Source organism: Euleptes europaea, chromosome 1, assembly GCF_029931775.1.
Source record: "Euleptes europaea isolate rEulEur1 chromosome 1, rEulEur1.hap1, whole genome shotgun sequence".
In the NCBI taxonomy this organism is placed as follows: domain Eukaryota; kingdom Metazoa; phylum Chordata; class Lepidosauria; order Squamata; family Sphaerodactylidae; genus Euleptes; species Euleptes europaea.
Genome location: NC_079312.1, coordinates 5,829,253 through 5,857,180, shown reverse-complemented (window position 1 = coordinate 5,857,180; position 27,928 = coordinate 5,829,253). Strand labels below are relative to the sequence as shown.

The following is a 27,928-nucleotide window of genomic DNA, read 5'->3' as shown; positions in this document are numbered from 1 at the left end:
GACCAACTTCAGAGGCATCAACGAATCCACAGAGGAGAAATTTTTTGAATCGTCAGAGTGTGGAAAGAGATTAAATGACATTAGCAGTCTTCAAACACATCAAAGAGTCCACGCAGGGGAGAAACCTTTTGAATCGTCAGAGTGTGGAAAGAGATTCAGTCGAAGTTGCACTCTTCAAACACATCAAGGAATCCGCACAGGGGAGAATCCTTTTGAATTCTGAGTGTGGAAAGAGATTCAGTCAGAGTAGCAATCTTCAAAAACATTGAGGAATCCAGACAGGGGAAAAACATTTTTGAATCCACAAAATGTGGAAAGATATTGAGCCAGAATAGTGATGTTCCTTGGCATCTAAGAAAGTACACAAGGCAGAAACTTTTTGAATGCTCAAAATGTGGAAAGAGATTTTGCCAGAGTAGCAATCTTCAAATACATCATTCAACCACACAGAGTTATACTTTTGAATGCTCAGAGTGTGGACAGAGAAATTGACATCTTCAAAGGTATCTAAGAACCCACATCAGAGAGAAACCTTTTGAATTCTCAGAATGTGGAAAGAGATTAAATCAGAATGGCAATCTTCAACAACATTTAAGAAAGCACACGGGAATAACCTTTTGAATGCTCAAAGTATGCAAAGGGATTCAGTTGAGTGGTGATCTTGAACAGCATCACAGAACCCACACAGGGGAGAAACCTTTTAAATACTCAAGAGTGTGGGAGGAGTTTCATATAGAGTAGCAAGCTGGCACGGCTTCTAAGAAACCCACACATAGGAAAACCCTTTTTGAATGCTCAGTGTAAGACCCCTGTCCTCTGTCAGCTGAGAAACCCCAATTTGATCCCCAGTCTTCTCTTATTTGTTTTGAAGGGCTTCCCCTTGAAAGATGAAAGTTCAAAGGGGGGATCTTTGGGATAAGTTTGAGAGAGCACATCTGTTTGTAATGTTTAGAGCACATTCCATCACGGTGCCATGATTTCACTAGGGCTTTTACATACCCCCCCCCCAGCACCTCTCATCAAAGGAATACTGGACCATTTCAAGTTAATGGGCAATTACCTCTGAGCCATCAAGGCAGCCAAACCCGCTACTTTGAAAACTTCTGTGCCTTGGAATGTGGGGTGTCATTTCTGACTCTTCCCGCTGAATTTGCAGGGCAGCTACTTCAAACTGCCCAGACAAATCCAACTTAATTTCTTGAACCAATCATGACCATATGAAAGTCCGGTCCCATGCCAAACTATGCGACGTTTCTCTATCAAAGTGGGAGCTCAGGTCCATGAAAAGGGTGTGCCAGATTTTCTCTATTACCTGGACACACACACCCCAGGTCTCTCGCTGGACTAATTTTGCACTGTAATCTCTTCAGTTCTCAGGTTCAAAACTCATTGACAGCTGCTCCTGCCAATTTGTTGTCATCTGCAAATTTAATGAGTAGCCCCTCCACACCCTCATCCAGATCATTTATAAAAATATTGAAAAGTACCGGCCCCAGAACTGACCCCTGTGGCACCACACTGGACACTTCTCTCTATTCAGATGATATGCCATTGACAACTACTCTTTGAGTACGGTTCTCCAACCAGTTCCAAATCCACCTAACTTTCCTAAAGTCCAGTCCACAGTAATTTCGTTTACCCATCAGAACATCATGCCAAAAGTCTTATTGAAATCCTCAGCTCACTTTGAGCTTTGGCCTCTCTAATGGTTGACCTACACTGCCTAGCAACCCACAGATACTCTTCTTTAGAGGTGTGTCCTTGGATGTGAGGGCGATCTGGCTGCGACATCTGTCACCCCATTGATCGCTAGGGTTGATTCGGCTGATCTGGCTAGCAAGGCGGGTGTCCCCTACCCTCACCGCTCCACGAGCGTCCCTGCCGAAGCTACGCGCTCGGTGGAAGAGGACGACCATCCCAGATAGGAGGAGTGTACCGTTCTTCAGTCAAGGGTATACGATAGCTGCGCTCCCCTGCTAGAATCTCCAAACAAGAGGTATGTCCTTGCCTCCATTTCTTGAACATTTCCTTTTTCTCCCTTAGCTCATCATGGAGGTTCTCTGTTGATCCACATTGGATTCTTGGATCCCCTACCATGTTTCCTTCTTGTTGGAATACTGAGGGCCTGAGCTTGCAAGAGCTCATTTTTTAGGAGATGTCAGGCTTGCTCGCTGTATCAGAAACAGTTTTGGTTCTCAGACCTTGTTCAAGGACACCATGCCTCTGTTGCTCGCATTCCTTCCCTCGTCTTGCTTTGAAGCTAACAGGTGTATGTGGGAGCCTCTGAACTGTCGAGGGTTATCTCATGTAACTGTATTGTGACTGCCTAGCTAGTGAACTCATATAGTCCACTGTATTCCCCTTTCCCACCATTCCTGCCTTTTGATTTTGTGCTCCGTTCTCCTGTGATACCATTAAAGCATCTCTTTGGGACTTTTCCGTCTCCTGGTGTGCCTTTGTGGATTTCTAACAGGGCAGGTGCCCACAGGAGAGCCCACCCTTCAGTTGCTCCTTTCCCTTCCAGCAGTCTTGTGCATGGAATGATTCTCATCAGGCCTCTGAGTTTATTAAAATCTGCCCTACCAAAATCTAACTGACGTGTGTGGCTACGAACTTCCTTGGTCCCCCCCAACAAAACTAATTCTAGGAGGACATGATCACTTCCCCCTAAGGTCCCCACCCCTTCACCTCATCTACTATTTCTTGCCTGTTGGTCAGTATTAAATTGAGTGTAGTTGAGCTCCTTGCAGCTACGTCCACCATTTGATGAAGGAAGCTGTCTGCCAGGCAGGTGAGGAACTTATGTAACTGTGGTGGCTTTGCAGAGTTCATCTCCCAGCATACATCAGGGAAGTTGAAATCACCCATCACTACCAGCTCTTGTCATTTGGATACCCTGTCAAGCTGCTCATGGAGGGCAGCAATCACCTCCTCACCCTGGTCAGGAGGTCTATTAGCAAAGCTTCTTAAACTGTGGGTCATACGGGGTCACATAACTGAATGTGGGGGTCGCAAAATATTTGATTTATTATAAGTAAATGTTTGATTTGTATACCAGTTTTATATCACCGGGGTGGCGTAAAAATTTCTCAGGCGAAAAGCGGTTGTATGTGGAAAAGATTAAGAAGCCCTGGTCTATAGCACACTCCAACCACAATACTGTTTGTCCTTCCCTCATCCTGACCCAGATACTTTCCACTGGGCTGTCTCCCTCCTCCAGTATTATTGCCCAAGCATTGGGCATTGGTACATAGATACCTGAAGCCCCACACCTTTGTCTCCGTTAGACTCGTCCCTCCCAGGTGGGCCTCTGCTGTTTGCTCTCCCTCATTTAAATCCCTACATTGATTGTCTCAGTTAGATCATGGCTTCATGAGAAATTTGAGTTACTACCATTCATTCATTGCCCTAATTAACAACCCAATGGTTTTGTGGCTGAGGGAAGATGTGTTGTGGGAAAGACAGAGGGGTGGAGAGTGTCTCTGTTGAGTCTCCATTAATACAGTAGATGGTGGTATCCTATGCCAAGAAGCCAAGATGGTACTTGGGGGCATCATCCTCTGGTGGTTCCAGCCCTATCTGGCTGAGGGGTCCCAGAAGTGTGACTAACGGACTCTTGCTTGACCCTTGCTATAGTATCCCAAAGGGCTTTCGCTTGTCCTCTTTGGGTTCTGGAATGTTCTAGAGAACTTTGTGAGTCCAAGCGATGTCACTGTTGGAGTCTGTGTTCAGGCCTCAAATATGAGGCTCTTTAAAGCACTGGATCTCTTTCTGATGTCCTCTCCTTCCTTCAAACAGGAACCTAACTCCATGGTTTACCCCAGACCTGGAAGAAAGACCAAGACACTCTTTTCTGTGCCCATCAAGTAAACTTTCCTTTGGACTGCACTGTTCAAGAAGGTTAACAGAGATGTGGGGAGAGAAAATTACAGTACTTACATTTCCTGCTAAAACATTTCAATTTCTAAAGAGTTCTCATTTTCTAAAATTAATAGTGAATGGGTGCCTTTGCCAATACAATATTTGGTCTGTTTTCAGTTCTTGGAACAACTCATATCCACCCACTACTACATTCTGGTCATGGGAATCATCCCACCAAGTTTCTGCAGTGCACACTAAATCTTATCCCTCTGACTGCATTAGAAGGTCAAGCTCTTCTTATTGCCCAAGCTTTGGGCATTGGTACATAGACACCTGAAGCCCCGCACCTTTGTCTCCGTTTGACCTGTTCCAGGTGGGCCTCTGCTGTTTGCTCTCTCTCATTTAAATCCCTACATTGATCATCTCGGTTAGATCATGGCTGCATTAGAAATTTATTTTAATATGCACAGCCACATGAACAGAGTGTCTTGCCATCCCCACTGAGCAACCACAGCCAAACTTTAAACATGTGGATTAGAAAGCAGGTTTTCTTGGCCAGGTTGGGGCTTAAAATACTCATATAATGTTTTCCCTCCCTCTCTGTCCACAAGAGCTAATCAAGGGTTAAGAAGCAGACAGAAATGCGGTTCCTAGAGAGGACAAAAAGGAGGAGAGAGAAAAAATGCAGGTCTATTATAGTCAATGGGATATTTTTTTTCAAAGCTCCTGTGGGGGCATTTTTCTAGATAGAGTTACCAAAATTTTTAAGGCAGCTGCAAAGGACTCTCCTTGCAAGAACCCCAAAGTTTAGTCAAGTTTGGGACAGGGGGTCCAAAGGGTGGCCCCATCCTCCTTAGGAAACCACTGCAAACCTCCCATAGACTATACTGTCCTTTTTCTCATCTGAGAATATGAGCTGGAAAGCTAACTTTCCTGTGGTGTGCAGGTTACTTGCATTCAGTGGAAGGTATTTTCTGGGCTCTTGGGGGGGCCCCAGCAAATTTGCTGATGACTCTCCTCAGAGTAAACCTCCAAGTTTGGTGCAGTTTGATTCAGGGGGGCTGCAAATTTGGTTCCTCTGCCTAAAAAAATCAGCATACCCACATTCCACTGGAGGAAAAAAACACCTTTTTTTTCCTTCAGTGGAAAAGCAGAGAGGCATGCCTGTGAGCAAGCACAGGCCAATGCTTTCCTCCCCAAGAACCAACACAAGCCCCAGACAACCAGACTACAACCCAATCCAGAAGCACAACAAACCACATAGAAAAGTGTAACAGAACCAATTCTTACCCCTGTCCTCAAAACCTTAAACACACCACAACAAAATAAAAAGTAGGGACAATTTTGACCTTCCCAAACAAAATCAGAACAGGATGAAGGCCAAACGCCAACACCTAGGCATGCTCTGGCGGTACAACCTCGTGTCCTTCTTTGATTGAGTGCCGAGCTTACTGGATCGAGGGAATGCTGTCGATAGTGTTTACCTGGATTTCAGTAAAACCTTTGACAGGATTCCCCATGATCTGATGGGTAAACTAGAGGATTGTGGACTGGACTCTAGGATGATTAGGTGGGTAGGGAAGTAGTTGGAGAACCGCACTCAAAGAGTAGTTGTCAACGGCATTTCATCTGGTTGGAGGTGTCCAGTGGGGTGCCACAAGGGTTGGTTCTGTGCCTGGTACTTTTCAATAATTTTATAAATGATCTGGGTGAGGGGGTGGAGGGACTACTCATTAAATTTGCAGATGACATCAAATTGGGAGGAGCAGCAAACATACCAGAAGGCAGAGATAGAATGCAATGAGATCTGAAAGTTTTGAAATTTGACCAATTACAGGGACATCTTGAGGCCATATGAAATGGGTATTAGAGCATAATCTAAGGTCGGGATTAAGTACTTCAACCCATTGGCTTGTGATTCGATCACTGAAAAACTCCATCGATTTTGTTGAGAAATTCACTCATTAAAATAAAATTTCCAGGTAGCCGGCTCAAGGTCAACTCAGCCTTCCATCTTTCCGAGATTGGTAAAATGAGTACCCAGCTTGCTGGGGGTAAAGGGGAGATGACTGGGGAAGACACTGGCAAGCCACCCCGGCAAGCCACCCCATAAACCTGCCTAGTAAACGTCGGGATGTGACGTCACCCCATGGGTCAGGCATGACCCGGTCCTTGCCCAGGGGACCTTTACCTTTTTTTTAAAAAAAAAAAGTTGCTTCAGGGGGCCCGTCCAGGATTAGGGGCCCTGACACTTATGTTTCATTAGTTTCACAACTGATCCACCTCTAGGGGAGGGTGCAGAAGAGAGATCCTGCAGTTCTCCAGGAGGATGGAAAAGGCTCCTCCTGATGTCCTGGCAGCAGAAGGCAAATTGTATTCTTGTAAATCCCTGTGAGTCTGCCTGGGCATGCAGTTCTAAGGGGCGAGCTTGTATACAAGCTGCTAAAAGTGTTTTTGTCCAGTGCTGTAAACAGGTGCGCTTTAGGTTGCAAATCTGGTTGTTTTGTTTTGTTTTGCAAAGCAACTACTTTGGGGGGAGCTATGAAAAACCTGAAAAGATAAATATGATGAATTAGGCCCCACCCGTGTGCCATCCCGATAGCTCTATGTGCTCGCAGTACTTTGGGGGGCGGGGGGGCCTCTGTCCTCGAGCTCTGTGCGGAGTAGCCCCCAAAGTGGAGTTTGGCCATATTTTTCTCCTAGAATAACTGTTTTCAGCACAGTTGCTTCCTCCGGATCTTCCTCCGCTGCTGCTTCTAGAATATTATGCCAGGATACGTCACGCTCAAGAAGACCTCTTCCTTTGCAGCGTGGCTGAAGGTCTGTAGCGTCTCGGCTCTATTTCCCCCAGCCTCCAAATCAGACCATCTTTGGGTCTAACGTGGGGGGGGGGGAGCTTCCCATTTGTTGGAGAAAATAAAGTCCCCAAGGAGAAAGGGGGCCTCTGCTTGCCAGCTCCCCCCCTCCTTCAAGGCTCCCACGAAGCCCAGTGAATCCGTGCCGGGCAGCAGGGGGGCTGGATCCGGCTTGTGGAAAGGCGAGTCAGGCAAGGCAGCATCTCCCAAAGCTCTTCCCCTACCAGAAAATATTCTTGTTAGTCTTTAAGGTGCTACTGGACTCTGGCCCTTTTCTACTACTGCAGACAGACTAACACGGCGACCCACTGTGAATTATTTCCAGAGATTAGGCGAGGCTGGGGGGCTGGGGGGGGGGTCTCCAGTTCCCCCAGATGTTCCCCCAAACGTTTCCGGCCTCCACAAGCAATCAAGCCCAGCCAAGCCAATGCAGAGTGGGCCGGGGGGCGGGGCTCCCTCTGCCGGCCGTCTCCGCCCCGCAGAAACCGAGGCCAGCGAGTCCCACATCCTAGAGGGGCCGCCGGGGAAGCGGGTTTCCGGGGGGGGGGGAGCCCGTCTCCTTCCTTCCTGCCCACCCAGTGTGGGAATGGCGGCCTTTGTCGCTCTCGCCCTGCAGCTCCTTCCGAGTGAGTCCAGGGGGGGGGATCCGGACCGGGGGATGTGGGGCGGGGTGGGGTGGGAGGGAAAGGCCAGGGAGGGCAGAGGCCGATCCAGGAGAGCCCCCTCTGAGGAGCCTCGGGGGCTGCTCCGTCTTGCGCCCCTCTTCCCCCCCCCATCCTCTCTGCAAAGGGGTGGGGATGTGGGGGGGGGGAGATGCAGCCCCTTCCCTGCATCGCGGAGGCCTCGCGAGGGATCCAGATTGGCAGGGTGGGAGGAAGGGGGCGGGGGGGTGTCTGGGTGGGCCCTCTGATGGGGGGTGGGGGCTGCGAGTCAAGGAAAGGCCGGGTGAAGAGGGAGCTGGATTTGGGGGGGGGTTGAGTCAGACCCCCGGCAGAGGGGCAGCTTCGAAAGGGGAGGGGGGAGGAATGAGGGATTCCCTGTCATTCCACGTGTTTGGGAATGAGGCACATTCAGACGGGGCGGAGGCTGCCGAGAAGATGAATTCAGGCAGGAGGGCGACGCCCCGAGCAGAGAGCTCCCCGGGACCAGAGGAGGCTCTATGGAGGAGGAGGGCACGGATTCCTCCCTCCGGGGCCCACAAAATTCCCATTCCTCCCCTGCACGGGAGATGTTTGAATCTTTGACCCCATGGAAACAAAACCCAGGTTATTTCCTGGCTCGGCTGGTGGGAGGACTGGATGCCCCAGAATAGTTTAAGGGGAGAGTCCGCAGTCCTGGAAAGGCACACGAGGGGGGCCTTTCCTGCTCCCTCCTTACAGAAAGAAGGTTTGAGTTTTCCAGGGTGCTGCAGGAATGGCTGGGAGGGGTCTGGGGAGCTGAAAGGGGCTTTTGGGAGAGGGGAGAAAGGCAGGGCCAGGCTCTGCTACACTAGACCCAATAGGTAGAGAAAGGAAGGGGGGAGCAATGAATTGGGAGAAGATCCCCTCTCCCCCAGTACACACATGTGTTCATTTCCCTCTCCCTCCTTACAGAAAGAAGGTTTGCGTTCTCCGGGGTGCTGCAAGACTGGCATAGGGTGGGACTGTTGAGCTGAAAGGGGTTTTGGGGAGGGGGGGGGAGAAATGTAGGACCAGGCTCTGCTCTGCTAGACCCAATAGGTAGAGAAAGGAAGGGGGGAGCAATGCATTGGGAGAAGATCCCCTCTCCCCCAGTACACACATGCCTTCCTGTGCCAGAAAGAGCTGCTTTGTACAAAATAAAGATATTCTCAAAAGAAAAAAGAGCTAGGGAATTAAGACCCACAAGAGACATGAATAGGGAAGGGCCCTTCTAGCCACTTCAGACTGGGGCGGGAACTAATGGGCCAAGGTTCAGGAGGGGCAGGAGATTTTGCCCCCTGGGCTTCTTGGCAGCCTGGCCCCAGCAGGCCTTTCCTTCGTTCCTTCCCATCAGGATCACAAGCAATGCAGCCATCTCTCAGTTGAGGCGATATGGGACATGGTGTATTAGACTATGAATCAATCCTCTTCTATATTAGATTTTATATCTAATCCCTGCTTTGATTACCCTCTGCCCTCCTGGGGTGGAATGTCATGGGGAAGAATGCTGACAGGCAAGGTTCCTTGAGAAAATGCCAAAGGGAGTTGGTGTAACGAACAATATGCATCGATAGATAGGCTGACCATATTTCCTTGAGACAAAAACAAGACTTTGGGATGGCAAAAACGGGACAGGGTTTATGTAATATTTTGTAATCATGAAAAAGCAAGATGATTAAAAAATGTTTCATTACCCAAACATATTGAGCTTCTTCAGTGACAGAACCCATACAAAATTTAGGTAGACGTAGAGGGGGACTGGCTAAAATCAAATTGAGAAATTTAAAAATAATACTGTTATTTTATACTACATACAACATTTCACTATATTTCAGCTGTTTTAGCTAATTGCTATATTTCTCAAACCAAGAGCTTAAATGAAAATATTTTTTATGCTCCTGGGGCCATGTTTTCTCAATATGTCCCAACTATACAGCAATAGGAACAAGAGTACATGGATGCCATATTCAGAAAAATAATGTGCAATAGGAAAATATAGGAAATATCCACTCTAGTAAATAAAAGTATTTAATTGTAATAATTTTATATAATTTTACAGCAACATGATAAATATTAATGCACTGCTGATATCATACTGCCCTTGTACAAATCTATGGTGAGACCACACTTGGAATCCTGTGTACAGTTCTGGTCACCACACCTAAAAAAGGATATTGCAGAGCTTGAGAAGGTGCAGAAAAGAGCAACCAAAATGATCAGGGGACTAGAGCGACTGCCCTATGAGAAGCAGTTAAAACGCCTAGGGCTGTTTGGCTTGGAAAGAAGGCAGTTAAGGGGGAGACAGGATAGAGGTCTATAAAATGATGCATGATACAGGGAGAGTGGATAGGGAGAAGCTTTTCTCCATCTCTCATAATACTAGGATGTGGGGTCATCTGCTGAAGCTGGAGGGTGAGAGATTCAAAACTGGTAAAAGGAAGTATTTCTTCACACAATGCACAGTTAAATTGTGGAACTCTCTGCATCAGGATGTGGTGATGGCTGCCAACTTGGAAAGCTTTAAGAGGGGTTTTCAGCTCTGGGCTCACCATGTAGATCCCAATAAACAGACTCCAAAGCAGCTGCACTTAAGGAAGCTGATTTTATTCAGGAAAACTTAGCAAGACAGATACTAACGAATACAAGGGAAGGATTCTACTGGGGAAACACTAGAGATTCAGAAGCATAAAAAACAAGTTGAGCAAATCGGAACTTTTGGTTGCTAACGGCAACCCACAGCTATCAGGAGTTTCTCACACAGAAAGCCAAAACAGTAGCTAGCACAACAGCACGACCTTGGAGAAACACCTGGCCAACGTCTTGGCGCCTTTCCCAGGCTGATCAGGGCTGGAGCCTGACAGGAGTGGACATGTTCATGGAGCAGAGGGGTATTCATGGCTACTAGTTAAAATTGATGATGCATACCTATTCTCTCCAGGATCAGAGGATTATGCCTATTATATTAGGTGCATTGGAACACAGGCAGGAGAATGCTGCTGCATCATCTTGTTTGTGTCCAATGCTTTGCATTCAGCAACCCTTGCTTGCTAGCAGTAGCCTTTATTGTGCACAATAAATCAAAATATTTTTACTTTGCCTTTGACTCTGGGTCATTTTGTACTTGGTGGACAAAGCACCAAGAGCCGAATCTTAGCGTGACCTGCGGGTGGTTCTAACGGGGAGAGCCTCCCGTCCAACTCCCTTTTTCCTCCCTTTTAAAATCCTTGTTCTCTCAGTTGTGGGCTGCCTTTCTACTCTGCTGGGTGTGTAGGAAGGGGGGTGTCCCTCCAGGCTCCCCAAGATTATGAACCAGAGTTTCAGGCTCTCTTCATGGTCAGCAGTGCCATGTGCTCGATGGAAGAAGAGAGACAAGGGCCCCCATCTGGCACGCCTAGGAGACATCAGTCTCTGATTTGGAGAAAATGCAGCCCTTTAAAGGCTGTACCCCGGATTCCAGTGTTGCCAAGGTGGTGATCTAAGAGATTGTGGTCGGCTATGTCTAAAGCTGCTGACAGATCTAATGAATATCAGCAGCCCCAACCTGCCTCGATCCAGCTGCCGGCGGAGATAATTTATAAGGGCGACCAGAACCGTCTCCGCCCCATGGCCTGGGTGGAAACCCGACTGGAAGGGGTCCAGTGTTGATGTCTCATCCAGGAAGACCTGTAGCCATTCATCTGCCACTCTCTACACTACCTTACCAGAGAGCCAGTGTGGTATAGTGGTTTGGAGCTAATCTGGAGAACCCGGTTTGATTCCCCATTCCTCCACATTAGCGGCGGACTCTAATTTGGTGAACTGGGTTGGTTTCCCCCACTCCTACACACGAAGCCAGCTGGGTGACCTTGGGCTAGTCACAGTTCTCTTAAGAGCTCTCTCAGCCCCACCTACCTCACAGGGTGTCTGTTGTAGGGAGGGGAAGGGAAGGTGATTGTAAGCCGGTTTGATTCTCCCTTAAGTGGTAGAGAAAGTTGGCATATAAAAACCAACTGTTTTTCCTCTTCCTCCTCCTCTTCTTCCTCCTCCCCCGCCCCCAAGTATGAAAGATGCAATACCGGGCAGTAGTTTGAAAGATCCCTTTGATCTAAGAATGTTTTTTTTTATGATGAACTTATTTTTATTTTTATTATTATTTTTAAAGGTTTATTTTTATAATTAAGGGGATACAAAAGGGAAAAGAAGGGAAGGGTAAAACCCGTTTGATATACAAAAACAATATAGCAGATTCAATAGAAAAATAAACTTAGTCGAATACAATACCATATAACAAGCATGAATATTAATCAAGCAAAATAAAATATATCTAAATATGTGATTGTAAAAATATAAAAATCAATCAGATTATCTACCTATTACATAGTAGAACCGTATTATACCATTTGAAAACCCAGGAGTTACATGACGAATGGTTGGAACATAATGGATAAAACATTGCCTATTACTCATTCTAGTACTATTCGGTATATAGCAATCATTTGATTAACTGGAAGTCATGTAAATGTAAAATGAATCCCACTTTTCGTCAAATTGTTCTGTAAGTTAGTTATGATTGGGGTTCAGCATAAAAGTCATTTTGGCCATACTGGCGTAGTCTAGCAGTTTTTCTTTCCAGTCTTCTATTTCGGGTATTTGCATTTGCTTCCAAGTTCTTGCCAGAACCACTCTGGCTGCCGTTGTAGCGTACTTAAAAACATCATGAAATCTCAAAGGCAAATTTGATGGGACCATACTGAGCAGGAAATATTTAGGGTCTAGTGTTATCTTTGTTTTTGTTATTGTCTGTAATTCTCGTTGGATCTTTTTCCAGAACGTTTGTAGTTTCGAACGTCCACCAAACATGAAAGTAAGAACCATCCGTTCCTTGACATTTCCAACAAGCACCTTTCTTTCCGGAGGAAGTCATCTGTGAAATCATATTTGGGGTCATGTACCATCTGTAGAATGTTTTATACCAATTTTCTTTCACTTCTTGGCACACAGTATATTTAAATTCAGACGTACAGAGTTTTTCCCATGATTCCATTGTAACCATTTCACCAAAGTTTTGCATCCACTTGATCATATTGATTTTCACTTGTTCTTCTGTGTCATATTTCAAGAGAAGTTTGTAGATTTTTCCTAATAAGTGAACATCATTCTTGGTTATTGTCAATTCGAATTCAGTCAATTCTCGAAATGGGCGAGGGACAGTCTTTGTAGATTGGACCTCAGCTGAAGATAAGTCAGCCAGTTTAACTTTTGGAATTTTTCTTGAAGTTTAGTTAAACTTTTGATTTCTCCTGTAGGCTCTACCATGTCACTGTATGTGAAATGAACAGCCGTTTTCAGTTTAACATTATCATGATAGGCTTCAATCGGAGACATTATGGATGGTGGAGAGGGACTGACTCTTCTTTTATACCTTTTCCAAACTTTTAGTATCACCATCTTAATATCACAGTCTTCTGATGCTTTATCCGTTTGAGTTGTTGTTGAGGAGTCCCACAAAACCTTATGGAATCCTTGCCCAAAATCCGCTCGTTCTAAAGTGACGTGTCTACTTTTAGGATGTTTAATCCATTCTGTAATTCAAGTTAAACAGGCAGCGTGATAATATAGTTTACGATTGAGTAGTGCTAATCCTCCTCTTTTCTTTTCGTCTTGCAAGACTTTAAATCTGATTCTTGGCTTTTTCGCATTCCACACGAAACGTTGATTTGTTTTTGCCAGTTTTCTATTGTTCTATCTGATAAATAAATCGGGAGAAACTGAAATAAAAAATTTAATCTTGGAAGCACATTCATCTTTATCACAGATATCCTTCCCAGCCAGGAAATATTCATTTTGGACCCTGAGCTTAAGTCTCTTTCTATTTCTCCCCAGATTTTCAAATAGTTTAGTTTTAGAAGTGTCTTGTTTTGTGATGATATGTTGACACCCAGATATTTAACTGACTCCTTCATTATTTGACATCTGGTAATTTCTTTAATGTGGTTGTCTTCGTTGTTTGTAGTATTAAAAGTCAGAATTTTTGTCTTTACTTTGTTCAATTTATAACCGGAGTACTTTGCAAATTCCATAATGTGATGATGAACAAACGGGAGAGTTTGTTTTGGGTTTTGACATATTAATACAACATCATCTGCGTAACTTTTAATTTTATGTTCTTCATTTCCTGCTGTAAGACCTTTAACATTTGGATCATTCCTTATATAGTTCACGAGAACCTCCATAGACAAATCAAAAAGAAGTGGAGAAAGTGGACATCCTTGTCTGGTGCCTTTAGTGATGTTGAATTCTGTTGATAGACAACCATTAATTAGAAGCCGTGCCTTTTGAGCCGAATATATTGTATTGAATACCTTGAGAAGGGTGTCTCCACAATCCATTTGTTGAAGTGTTTTTAGGATGAAATGCCAGGAGACATTGTCAAAGGCTTTTTCTGCATCTAAGAAAATCATAGCGGTCTTTAATGATTTTGACTTAATATGTTTGATTGCACTGAGGACCAATCGTACGTTATCTCTCATAAGTCTCTTTGGAATAAACCTGGTTTGATCTGGATGCACCAACTTGCTGATATGTTTTTGAAGTCTTTTGGTGATTATAGAGACAAACAATTTATAGTCAGTGTTCAGCAAAGAGATTGGTCTGTATGCTTGAGGAAGATAGGGATCGATGCCTTCCTTTGGTATCAAAGATATATGTGCATCTTGCCAGGATGGTGGAATCTTTCCATGTTCAATTACCTCATTATACAGAGATAGTAAGACAGGAGTTAGTTGTTGTTCAAAAAGCTTGTAAAATTTTGGAGTAATCCCGTCCGGACCTGGTGCTTCGTCTGGTTTCAAATTATTTATGGCATCAACAATTTATTGTGTTGTCAACTTCTGATTGAGACTCTTTTGGTCCTCTGGTGATAGCTTGGGTAATTTTGCATCTGATAAATAACTTGATAGCCCCTGTTCTTGCAAATCTTCCTTTGCATATAGTTGCCGGTAATAATCAACAAATGTTTTTTTCAATTTCTTCCTGTTTATTATAAGTTATGCCATTGACTTTTGCTCCAGTTATCTTTCTTTTCTTCTCTTGTTGTCGGAGTTGATTGGCTAGAAATCGGCCAGGTTTATTCGCTCTTTCAAAAAAATTTTGCTTGGCATATTTGACTTTTATATTAATTTCTTCTGTCTCTATCACTTCAATCTGATGTTTGGTCAGCTTGATGTCACGAAGAGTGGTTTTATCTGGTTTAATTTGAATTTTTTTCTAGTAATCTTAGTTGTTCTAGGAGATCTTTAAATTTCTTTTGTTTGTCTTTTCTGATTTTGGCATTTAAGAATGTTTTTTTTAAAGAGCGAACTAGGGGACAGGTTGACAGTCCCTCCCAGGGGAGCCTGCACCGCATCTCTCAGCCCCACCGACCTCACAGGATGTCTGTTGTAGGGAGAACAAAAAAGTAGGAGCTCCTACAAGGAACTGGATCCTGGAAAGTTTACTTCAAAGTAAGCCATTGGGGGGGGGGTAGTTTTTGGATTGTGGGAGGGAAGAAGGCAGGGATCGTTCTCACCTGTGGATGCCAGAAGGCACTGAGGTATGGTAAGAGAAGCAGCAGCCTTTTGCCAGGCAAGAGAGGTACAGACCCCCCCAGGCCACACAAGAGGGAGAAACACAAAGGGCACAGTCACAAGAGGCATCGGTTCCGGTCCCGTAAGGATTTTAGCTGCTGCTTCTCCCCATCTACGATCTCCCTGATGCAGGTTTGCCAATGTCCAGGTTGGGCCTGGAGGTCGCCTGGAATTACAGTGTATTAGTTTGCATGCAGAAAATGGCTCCTTTGGGAGGTGGACTCTATGCCATTATCTCCTGCCCTCCCCAGGCCCTACCCCCAAGTGTCCTGTACTTTCCCCACCTGGAGTTGGCAACCTTGTGCATTCGGCAGGGTTCCTTGCCCCCCCCAGCTCCTATTCATCCCAGCAGCTCTTGTGCCCTGACCTGGAGAGGCTACAGGAAATCAACTGAGCCCCGTTCCAGGCACAAACCCCACCGCTGACGCAATCCCACTCTGTGCCAGTGTCAAATTTACACTTGCCCTACGCTAGCAGGAGACCACTGTGGCTCTGGGTGGGCATTTCTACTGATATGCTTAGTGGCCAGCTGAAACCCCTAGGACAGATTGGCCCAAAAGTAATCAGAGGAAAGCTTGTAACATCTTTAGAGAGGCAGAAATGTTCCCAAGGAACCAAACAGGCATACCTAAAAAAGCTTGGCATGCAATATAGCCATATGCTATTACAAACCACGAGAAATACTTTGGTGCTGATCCACCAGGTATCTCATTTTTTTTGTCTCTCCACCCCCACAGGATAAGCCATTGCCAAATGAGTGAAGGCATCTTCTCACAGTCAGAGTCGACCCACTAAGAGAGGAAGGAGATGGATGAGCAGGATCCGGAAGGAGTCAGACCTGGCAAGAGAGTGAGGAAAGGGCCCCATCCCATCCAAGTTGGGAGTGGTGTTGAATTTGGGGACCAGGAATCCATGAACTCAGAAGTAATTTGCCAACGCTTCCGGCAGTTCAGCTACTGTGAGTCCGATGGACCCCGAGAGGTTTGCAGCCAGCTCCATGGACTTTGCAACCACTGGCTGAAGCCAGAGAGACACACCAAGAAGCAGATTGTGGACCTGGTGATCCTGGAGCAATTCCTGACCATCCTGCCCCAGGACATGCAGCAATGGGTCAGAGGATGTGGACCCGAGACCAGTTCCCAGGCGGTGGCCCTAGCCGAAGGCTTCCTCCTGAGTCAGGCAGAGGAGAAGAGGCAGGCAGAGCAGGTGAGGCCTTTTCCCCCCAGGTATGTCCAATTCAAGCAACGATGTCTGACCTTATCCTAAGCACACGATAAAGAGAAAAAGCCTAAATAATCACGCATGCCACAAATATATTAGTATAACAATCAGCTCAAAGTCCTGACAAGCAAATGTAAACTTTAGTGTTTGTGTGTTGGCATTAGGGGCTGTGGGCTCAGTGGTTAAAGCATCTGCTCGGCATGCAGAAGGACCCAGGTTCAATCCCCCGGCATCTCCAGTTAAAGGGACTAGGCAGGTAGGTGATGTGAAAGACCTCTCTGCCTGAGACACCCTGGAGAGCCGCTGCCGGTCTGAGTAGACAATACTGACTTTGATGGACCCAGGAGGATCTCATTCTGTATAAGGCCAGCTTCATGTGTTCATGTGTCCATCCCCAGTAAGACAGTATTTAAGGTGATTTCCTTTGGCAACGGGATATACAGCTGATGAAAATATTGGATTAGAAATGGTCACTTTACCAAAACACCATAGTGTACTTATTTTGTTGCAATATCCTTATCTCCCTAAGAGGACTGCTTTGACTTTGTTATTCGCCCTAATTGGCTCTCAGTTTGTTCTCCTGACGACTCCTCATGGAGTCAGTGTCTTTCTGGAGTCCTTTCAAGACTCCGTGTCCTTTCTTCGTCTTTTGAAGACTCCCACACGACTTTTAAGTCCTTGGACTTTTTTGATTGATTACATATGTGTTGCTTGGGCGCTGTGCTTCGTTTACCTGTTTACATTTGTTTGTCAGGCCTTTACGCTGATTGTTATACTAATATATTTGTGGCATTCGTGATTATTTGGGCTTTTTTCCTTTATTGTGTGCTTGCTTGGCCATCTTGCTGTGATTTTTTGGCTGAACTTATCCTAAAGCTTCCTTGCCTAATATTTGTCCAAGCGTTAGTCAACCAAACGGGAAGTTTAACAACCTGATTCAGCAGCCACTTCTAGGGAATTTCTTATCCAGATAATTCACCAACGTTGAAAGAAAATCCTACCAGGTGAAGAGGAAATTAATGGGTTAAATTAGGGAATTGAGAAAAATACTCTGAAACATAAGTTTAGAGAAAGCTGGAGAAAACAGAACAGCTGAAATGTTGATGCAAGAGGTAATCATTAAGAGGAACTAAGACAAGAGAAATAGAACTTTAGTCTAGCAAAACAAACAGATGGAAAGTGTCTTAACTTTTAGGAAATGTTGTGTTAACCAAAAATGTCAGCTCAATCTCAATTTAATGTCACAAACATATCATATCAGCATATTTCTTCTTGGAATAATGATCTCATATCATCATGTCATACTTGTCAGTCTATAGAAAAAGGATACGTCTTCTGAAACATGCTATTTATTATTCTGATTTTGCCTGTATTCTTTGAGACGTCACTCAGGACCTCTTCTACCCGGGTACACATTAAACTCTCACTATTGTTTTTGTTTGCAAAGGTCTCTCTCTCTGTATTTTCTGATTTCCAGCAAAATACAGTCGAACCAAAGTCCACTCTCCCACTTCACAGGTCTGCTGATAGAAAGGTGCAGAGTCTGGGAGTAGGCAACATCCATTCCTTGGTGTCTTCCATTTCATCTCTTACCTGTCTCCCTTGTTGCTGTTTCAGAGGTGGGGTCCATCCATGAAGATGGAAGCTAAGTTCTGTGAGATGGAAAGAGCTCCGTCAGAGGAAGGGCAGCGAGCCCAGCCACAGGAACATGCTCGAAATGCCCTCTCACGCGGTAAGGATTCCTGGTGCCTGGTTTGGATTGGGGAATCCACTGAATTTGATGGGCAGAGAGTTCTGCTCAGAGAAAAATTAAAATGCTTCTTCAACCAAAAATTCATGGAGACAATTGCTAACGTTGATTACAGTATTCATATCCCAACTTTTTTTCATTAGAGGGACTCAAGGTGGCTCTAAACAAAAGATCTTTGATGACCTCTTCAATCTTGTGAATAAATGGAGCCTGCATGTTCAGGGTAGCAAATCTCTGAAAACCAGTTGCTAGGGGCTCAAAATAGTGGTCGAATGTGTTCTCATGCTGATTGCGGCATCTGACAGGTCGCTGTATGAAATAGGATGCTGAACGAGTGTTGCCAGGCTGTGGTCTGGCATCCATGGCATCTTTGGGGAAGGGTTTGGGGCAGATGTGATGTCACATTGATGTTGCCTCTAGCCGAAAACCCAGATGTGACATTAGTGGATCAGTAGATACTCTCAAAACCCATTGATATTACTCTGAGTTTCCACATGCACTAAAGCCACGTGTGGGATCTCGGCCAGATGTGACAATGAGGTGCCAGGCGACGTCATTTTCAGCTCTTTTTTTCCCCTTCCACCTCCCTGGATTCAAGGGGGTGTGCAATGGCCCAGCCAGTGGGAGAATAGCATGCCTGGGCCTTTGGTCTGATCCAGCACAGATACTTTCAGGTTTTTGAGCTCCAGCATTCACGGGACAAGTTTCAATTATCACAGGAGTCTGAAAGGTGTCAGCAGCTTTTAAAGCCCCTCAAGGCTCATTGGTTCCTTTTGCTTCTCTTCCACCTCTCCCACTGCTTACTACAAAAAGTTACAATTATTTTTGAGTGTACGTAGGGCATGTTTTCACATCCCTGGGAATGGGGTTACATAAAGCACAATTCACACAAGCAAACAGAATACGAAGTGGAGACTGATACCCTTTCTTCCCCCTTTCTCTCCTTTGCAGGAATTGAAGAGACAGTGTTGATCCATTCTTTTTGTGGAGGAATGGAAACAGCTGCTGCACCTCCAGTCAAGGTAGGGTAGAAGAGGGGGGCACAGCCTGGGTCCCCCCTCCTTTCTCAGGAGGGCTTTTCTCCTGCAGTTGCTGGTAAGGGGCCTAGGCCAGAGGCTCTGACCGCTACTCCATTTACACGTGCCAAACTCTCCATCCTGCACCCTCCCAGAACAGCCCCTTGCAGAGTGCAGTCTCTGCTTGGCTTGAGGCAATCCTCTTTTTCTTTCAGCCTCTGGTTTCCTTTGAGGAGGTGGCCGTGTATTTCACCGAGGCAGAGTGGGCCCTGCTGGATCCACACCAAAGAGCACTCTGTGAAGAAGTCATGCTGGAGAACTATGCGAACACGGCCTTTCTGGGTAAGGAACTGTACTGATTAGCAGGCTTTGGGTATCAGGTTGCAGCGTCTAGGAAGCAGAGAGCATGAAGGATTCCAGGAGTCAGTGTCTTGTAGTCGAAGATGAGATGCCAGGGGTTTAGCAAGCACTATTCGTCAGAGTTTCAGGCAGCACAGTGGCGTCAGGCAAGCGTTTGTCGTACTCCTTGCAGCCATACCCAACAGATTCCTCTGAGAGCCTTTTATGCTTTGCTCCCACTAATTCAGTCAGCATCCTGCAACAACTCATGTCCAGTATTGGCAAACAGCTGCTTTCGGTTCTGGAGGTGAGCACTGTACCTTCTCTCTCACAATTCCATTTGCAGTCTCTTCCTACATTCCTGCAAAGGGGTAGGTGATCTAGAAGGGCCAGGCACCACTGCTTGCCTTTCGTCTGCTGGCTCAGTGCTGGGGGGTGGGCGTGACTCGTCTGCTGGCTCAGGGCTGAAAGGAGGCTATGACTGAGCCTCAGATAAGGGAAGCTGAACCCTTGATTGACCAACTCAGACTAGGGAAAGCCCCAGGTGCTGATTTTATCACATCCAAACCTTTGAAGAACAACAAAGACTGGTGGGTTCCTTTCCTGGCCTCGTTTTTCACCTATATAGATAGGACTGGACATATGCCAAAGGACTGGGGCAGGGCGATTGTGGTGCCGTGTTTTTGAGAAAGGAAAGGAGGACAATCCAGCCGACTACAGGCGTATTTGTCTCCTCAGCATTATTAGTAAATTGTATGCCAAGCACCTTCATGACAAATTTACAGCTGGCTAGATCAAGAGAACATTATTGTCAATGAACAAGCTGACTTTAGAGAGAGCAGGTCTACTTTAGACCACTGCCTGATTTTACAGCATGTAATTGAAAAAATACTCTTCCAAGGGTCCAACAGCTTTGTTCACAGCCTTTATAGACCTTAAAGTAGCATTTGACTCTATTGCTAGAAAGAGACTCTGGGAAAAGTTAGAATGCTCTTCCATAGATCGAAGGCTTCTATACTTGATCCGTATTCTGTATGATAACACCCCCCTTCAGGTCAGATGCAGCAGACAAGGGCATCTTTCAAGAGTTGTAAACACCTACTAAGGGAGTGAAGCAGGGCTGCATTCTGGCACCTAAGCTATTTAATTACTACATCAACAATGCAATTAGCAACTTAAAAGACCCAGCTTTACATCCTCCAAAGCTAGCCCATCGTGATATCTCTTTCTTACTCTATGCTGATGACATGGTCCTGCGATCCAGGACCCCGGTTAACCTTAAAAGAGCCATGCAGAGGCTTTTGTAATTGTAATATTGTTCCATTGAACAACTGGACATTAATTACTCAAAGACAAAAGGTATGGCCTTTGGTGAGAGCGCCCTAAAGTACGACAATGGAGCATTAATGGCCACAAAATAGACTAGGTACTCAAGTTTAAATACTTAGTATTAGTCTTACAAGCCTCTGGTTCTAGAAAAGCTCACAGCGATTACGCTGCAGAGAAAGGGCAAAACTACCTTAAAAATCATTAAATTTTCAAGAACTAAGGGAGAGCAGCCCTCCAGTTACCTCGTTGCGTATCAAATGCTACTGCTAGACTGGAGGCAGGACTGGTGAGGGTGGAGGCAAGGGTTTGTATTGCTTCCATTATTCTTTGGCTTAAATTAAACCTTAACCCTCAAGGTCTACTTCCCCTGCTTCTACAGGATAAGTTCTGGTTAACATGGCTAAAGACGATCCTTAATAAAATGGCCTGCCTGGGCCTTTTGTCGCGGTTCGGGCCGTTAAGTGCCTACACTCTTAAAAAGGACCCCTTCCTGAGAAGGGATATGTTATCTTATTCAGCGAGACACCACTAGACCGGAATCAACGGTTCCTAGAAACTTGTTATCGTTCCTAGAACATCTCTTGAACACGCCAATAAATTTATAATAATGGACAAGAGTAGAAGTATATAAAAAACACATTTATTTACATTATATAATATATGCTTTTTGGTTGCAAAGCCTTAAAATATCATATAAGGATAGACAACATTAGTCTTAAACATGTTTATGTAGCAAGTAATCATTCACATTCTCTATGCCTCCATAAAGGAGTATTTTAGTCAGAATATACTCATAAAGTATCCTTAGTGCAATGCACCTTCATTCAGAATATAAGGTTACAGAAATCCTGTCAAAATATGGTTAATTCTTTGGAGAAAGATTTGGTTAGAAGCATCCTAACTTAAACCATTCAAAACATCATAACATTTCTGTACAGAAGACACACTATACCTTGCTGTGTCATCTGTGTCATCTGGAGTCCTGTAAGAGTCTAAGCTCTATGAGAACATATGAAGTTATCCCAGAGCATCTGTATTTGCTAAGTCTTGAATCCTTTAAAGACTTCTATTAATATTCTTAACTGATCATCATTAAGATCAGGCATTGTGTATGTACATGCTATGCATGCTCTTTCTAGTTTCAGACAGCAATGCTGAATATATAAATACTATGTGTTAGCTTAAAGCTGTTAAAGTCTCTTTGACTGTGCCAATCTGTGTATGTGCTGTACAATGTATCAGCATTGTGCATATCTCACAGAGTACAGAGTCTCCTTTCCCTTCAGGAACATCTCTGGTCTCTTGCTCTGAGGAGGTTCAGAAGTCCCTCTGTTAAGTAGAGGACGTTCTGACACAATCCCAGAGGTCTAGCTATTAGCCCTGTATTCAGGATGCTTCTTAGCATTGGTAAGCCAAATAGGCTTAGTTTGTAAGAATCCATAAATCTGATGGACTCTCAGTGTTCCAATACATGGAAAGATCACTGCACTTAGATTCCTATTCAAAGAATAGGAATTCTAAGGGTCTCTATCCTCTTCTAGGAATAGAGCAGTCTCACAAGAAGAGTGTAAGTAAGATATGTTGAAATATCCAGATCTTGATACTTCAAGATATGTCTGAGAACTACTGTCCACGCAAGGACAGAGTTTCAATGTTTTACATCTCAAGCCTTTTGAGATGGAGAAGTGTTACTTCAGACAGCTGCAGTCTGCCAGCTATAACACTCTAAAGTGCTAGTTGTATTTATACTGTTTCTAGACTCATTAAGAGTGAAGAAAGAGCCTTTATCCCCTCCTTCTTATCCTTCAGAGGGGTGCCTTTATTCTCTCTTATCAGATACCAGGAGCAGTGCAGCAATAGCTTAGTAAGCAGCTGCTCATGTCTTCTGATGTCTTATGTCCTAATATGGACTTCCTTCCCTTTCACTCCTCTGTGCTTAAAGTATAAACCCTCATTTCTTACTTACATGATCACGTTACATATTTAATTTCTATACCATCCTCTTCGTTAGGACTATACGCATTAAATGAGACTACTTAGAAAGTTGTAGCACAACGTTTAACTATATAACTCATGAAACACAATTATAGCTGACATTGTCACTTGCAAAGTGTCATTGTTTACATTTGGTCAGCTGCATAGCCTTCAGAAGGCAAGAAAGCATATTACTCTTATCTTGAGAGAACTGTAATGCCTTTAAGCTATATTAAGCACAGTTTCAGCTATTAATGCACTCTTAGTACATTAAGATATCTTAAGACCTTGAAAAGGCCAAGTATTCTGCCTTTGGTATTCTTTGAGATTCTGACATCTGGCAGCTGAGTCAGAAAGGTGACTTTTGCACACTTAGATAGATAAGAGAAAAGTGCTCTGCACTGCCCCTTCAAGGACAAAGCCAGAGTAACTTTAGTAGTTAGCTTTGATAGAGCTAACCTTGAGCTAGCCTGTCAGCATGACACAGAGCTAGCCTGTCAGCATGACACAGACATTCATTATACATTACACAAACCTATGTAGTGGCATAGATTGCATGATGTGTTTAAGCTCTATATGGAATTAATTCTGCACATGTTCACAAAATACCATGATCATGTCAGAGACTGTTACACTTTCTCCACGTACCCTGTTAGCCATGGGCCTAGACCGAGCATCAAGTTACTTGAAGCAAAGACAGACCTTGGAACCCTAGCTCTGTCAAGAATAAACAAGCATGCTGTATTATTTTGACAGCACAGCTGTGAAGGAGCTGTCAGTGTGGATTAGATCCACTGGATCTGGCTGATGCAATGTGCTGTAATGTATTGCACCAGCAGGGTGGACTGGATGAAACCAGATATGGCCGGTAGTATGATGCAATACTGCAGGTGGGATAGACGTGACTAAGCATGAGATGTGTATATAAGGAGCACAGCCTCTAGGGTTTGTTGTTGGACTGAATATACTTCTAAGCCGGAGGCTCTGCTGGAATTTGTATATAGAGCATACTAACTGCACTGTGAATAAAGGAGCACTTTTGTATAAGCTGCCGTCTGGAGGAGTTTCTAGGGCATCTGATTAAATCCACTGAACTCGCGATAAGCACCTGATAAATCTAAATACTTGATTTTACCTGCAGCTTATTTTTCTCATCTTGAGCCTATTAATTAAAGGATGGCCTTTACCCTTACCAGATGTCAGGCCCTATCATCAGCTGTTTTGGAAGGGAAATAGAAGAAGATCCCTAGACCAGAGAGGTTTTGTCCGTGTAGGATAGGGGACATTGAAACCATGCAGTGATATGTTGCCCATTCTGCCGCGAAGTTAGATCAAAGCTTATTTCCCCCTTGCTTGGTAAACTCCCTGAAGAGTCAGTTGAGCTTTTGGCAAAGGCGCTCCTATTAGGAGAAGTTCCTCAGCTCACGCTCCAAACTGCCAAGTTCTGGGCTGTTGGTATTAAAATATGCAGAAATTTATTAGAGAATGATCATTAAAATATTTTACAGTTTTATAAATTTCAAGGTGATAATTGAATCAGGGGTTGTTTGTATTGTTCTTAAACCTTTATTCGTATGGGCAGTTTGTGATTCCGTGGTGCACAACTATTGAGTCTGGATATTTTTATGTGCTGGCATGTGATTGGTCAGTTGACCGTATTAATAAATTTGATTTGATTGAGCCTCAGTCCCTTGCTGGCCACCTTCTGTTGGCTCTGTGTTGGCTACACAGGGCCCCTCTTCCTCTGATGACTCCTCACCGTCATCCTGACTGACCCTCGACAGGAACATTCATAGGTGACAAAGGTGCAAATTGGTGCTATTACAATCGGCTAGAGTAAAGAGGGGTATCAAAACTTCTCTTCTATTTAATCATCAGTAGCAGAATCATAAAGTTGGAAGGGGCCAGACTCAAAAGAATGCACAAGTCAAATGTGACCATTGGGATAATGTTTCTTTGCCACGTTTCCACCTTAAGGTACATACAGGGAGTTTGGGGAGAGGATGGATAGGCAGATTATAAAAGCTGCTACCTGAGGAGTTCTGGCTGGGAATGTGTCCAGTGGCCCATTTAGGGAAGGGGGGAAGGTCTGAGAAAAGAAATGCCACCCATTAGTGGGCAGTGCCTGATGGGTGGCTTGGATTCTTTCATATGTGCTGACTGGGCCTCTTTCTATATTCCAGAAGCTCAAGTAGAGGAGACGGTTGGGGGATTCCAAGGGTTCTCTTTGGAAGAAGCCAAGAATGAAAACGCCAAGGGAAACTTCAGGGATGGAGATAGCTGTGTGGCTTTCCTCCTGCCTCTGTGGTTCAAGAGGAGGGATAAGCCTATTCTGTCCGAAGGAGAAGGATTCCGTGAAATCCCAGTCCAAAAAGAAAGAATAAAAACAAGAAGGAATAAAGACTTCCATGCCAACTGGAGAATCCGCTCCAAGGAACATGAAAGTAAAAAGATGGCCTTTAGAAAGACCTTCCGTAGGAACATGAATGTTAGTTCCAAAAGGCAAATCCCCTCAGGAGTTAAACCATATGCTTTCATGGAACGCAGAAAGATCTTCAATTGGAAATCAGCCCTTACTTCACATCAAAGAACTCACTCAGATCTTATTGAACACCAAAGGATTCATTCAGGACAGAAGTCCTTGATCTGCATTGGTAGTGGATGGACGTTCTCTCATGGAAGAAGGAGTAAGGCCATTTCCCCAAAGCATAGTATAATGGAGGCACATAAATGCTTGCGGTGTTGGAAGTACTTCAAGTGCAGATCACAGCTTCTTGTGCACCAAAGAACCCACACAGGGGAGAAACGTTTTGACAACTCAGAGCATGAAAAGAGATTCACTCACACTGGCAGTCTTCAAACACATCAAAGAATTCAAACAGGGGAGAAAACCTTTGAATGCTCAGAGCATGAAAAGAGATTCACTAACAGTAGCAGTCTTAAAAGACATCAAAGAATCCACACTGGGGAGAAACCTTTTGAATGCTCAGAGTGTGGAAAGAGATTCAATGACAGTAGCAGTCTTCAAAAACATCAAAGAGTCCACACAGGGGAGAAAACCTTTGAATGCTCAGAGTGTGGAAAGAGTTTCAATGTCAGTAGCAGTCTTAAAAGACATCAAGGTATCCACACAGGGGAGAAACCTTTTGAATGCTTCGAGTGTGGAAAGAGATTCAGTCAGAATGGCAATCTTCAACAACATATAAGAATCCACACAAAGGAGAAACCATTTGAATGCTCAGAGTGTGGAAAGAGATTCAGTAAAAATGGCAATCTTCAACAACATAGAAGAATCCACACAAAGGAGAAACCTTTTGAATGCTCAGAATGTGGAAAGAGATTCAGTCAGAATAGCCATCTTCAACAGCATCAAATAAGACACAGAGGGGAGAAACCTTTTCAGTGCTCAGAGTGTGGAAAGAGATTCAATCGAAGTGGTAATCTTCAAAAACATGAAAGAATCCACACAGGGCAGAAACCGTTTGAATGCTCAGAGTGTGGAAAGAGATTCAATGTCAGTAGCAGTCTTCAAACACATCAAAGAATCCACACAGGGGAGAAACCTTTTGAATGCTCAGAGTGTGGAAAGAGATTCAATGTCAGTAGCGGTCTTCAAACACATCAAAGAATCCACACAGGGGAGAAACCTTTTGAATGCTCAGAGTGTGGAAAGAGATTCAGTCGAAGTGGCGGTCTTCAGAAACATCAAAGAATCCACACAGGGGAGAAACCTTTTGAATGCTCAGAGTGTGGAAAGAGATTCAGTCGAAGTGGCGGTCTTCAGAAACATCAAAGAATCCACACAGGGGAGAAACCTTTTGAATGCTCAGAGTGTGGAAAGAGATTCAGTGACAGTAGCGCTCTTCAAACACATCAAAGAATCCACACAGGGGAGAAACCTTTTGAATGCTCAGAATGTGGAAAGAGATTCAATGACAGTAGCAGTCTTCGAAAACATCAAAGAATCCACACAGGGGAGAAACCTTTTGAATGCTCAGAGTGTGGAAAGAGATTCAATGTCAGTTGCACTCTTCAAACACATCAAAGAATCCACACAGGGGAGAAACCTTTTGAATGCTCAGAGTGTGGAAAGAGATTCAATGTCAGTAGCGGTCTTAAAAGACATCTAAGAATCCACACAGGGGAGAAACCTTTTGAATGCTCAGAGTGTGGAAAGACATTCAATGACAGTAGCGATCTTAAAATACATCAACGAATCCACACAGGGGAGAAACCTTTTGAATGCTCGGAGTGTAGAAAGAGATTCCGTCAAAGGGGCAGTCTTCAAACACATCAAAGAATCCACAAAGGGGAGAAACCTTTTGAATGCTCAGAGTGTGGAAAGAGATTCAATTTCAGTAGCGGTCTTCGAACACATCAACGAATCCACACAGGGGAGAAACCTTTTGAATGCTCAGAGTGTGGAAAGAGATTCAATGTCAGTAGCGGTCTTCAAACACATCAAAGAATCCACACAGGGGAGAAACCTTTTGAATGCTCAGAGTGTGGAAAGAGATTCAATGTCAGTAGGAGTCTTAAAAGACATCAAAGTATTCACACAGGGGAGAAACCTTTTGAATGATCAGTGTGTGGAAAGAGATTCAATCGAAGTGGCAGTCTTCAAACACATCAAAGAATCCACACGGGAGAAACCTTGTGAAGGCTCAGTGTGTGGAAAGAGATTCTGTCACAGTGATAGTCTTCAAAAGCATCTAAAAACCCATACAGGGGAGACACTTTTTGAATGCTCAGAGTATGGAAAGAGATTCAGTCACAGTGGCAGTCTTCAAAATCATTTAAAAAACCCCACGGGAGAAATTTTTTGAATTCTCAGTGTGTGGAAAGAGATTCAGGCGAAGTGGTCATCTTCAAACACATCAAATAATCCACATAGGGGAGAAACCTTTTGAATGCTCGGACTGTGGAAAGAGATTCAATGTTAGTGGCGGTCTTCAGAAACATCAAAGAATCCACACAGGGGAGAAACCTTTTGAATGCTTAGAGTGTGGAAAGAGATTCAGTGATAGTAGCAGTCTTAAAAGACATCAAAGAATCCACACGGAAGAAACCTTTTGAATGCTCGGAGTGTAGAAAGAGATTCCGTCAAAGGGGCAATCTTCAGACACATCAAAGAATCCACACGGGAGAAACCTTTTGAATGCTCAGAGTGTGGAAAGAGATTCAGTCGAAGTGGCCATCTTCAAACACATCAAAGAATCCACAGAGGGGAGAAACCTTTTGAATGATCAGTGTGTGGAAAGAGATTCAGTCAAAGGGGCAGTCTTCAAACACATCGAAGAATCCACAGAGGGGAGAAACC

General features: G+C 44.4%; 1 pseudogene; it reads left to right on the top strand.

Moving 5' to 3' along the window:
• The first annotated feature begins 24,736 nt into the window (after positions 1-24,736).
• LOC130473864 (zinc finger protein OZF-like) lies at positions 24,737-27,214 on the top strand (annotated as a pseudogene).
• The last annotated feature ends 714 nt before the right edge of the window (positions 27,215-27,928 follow it).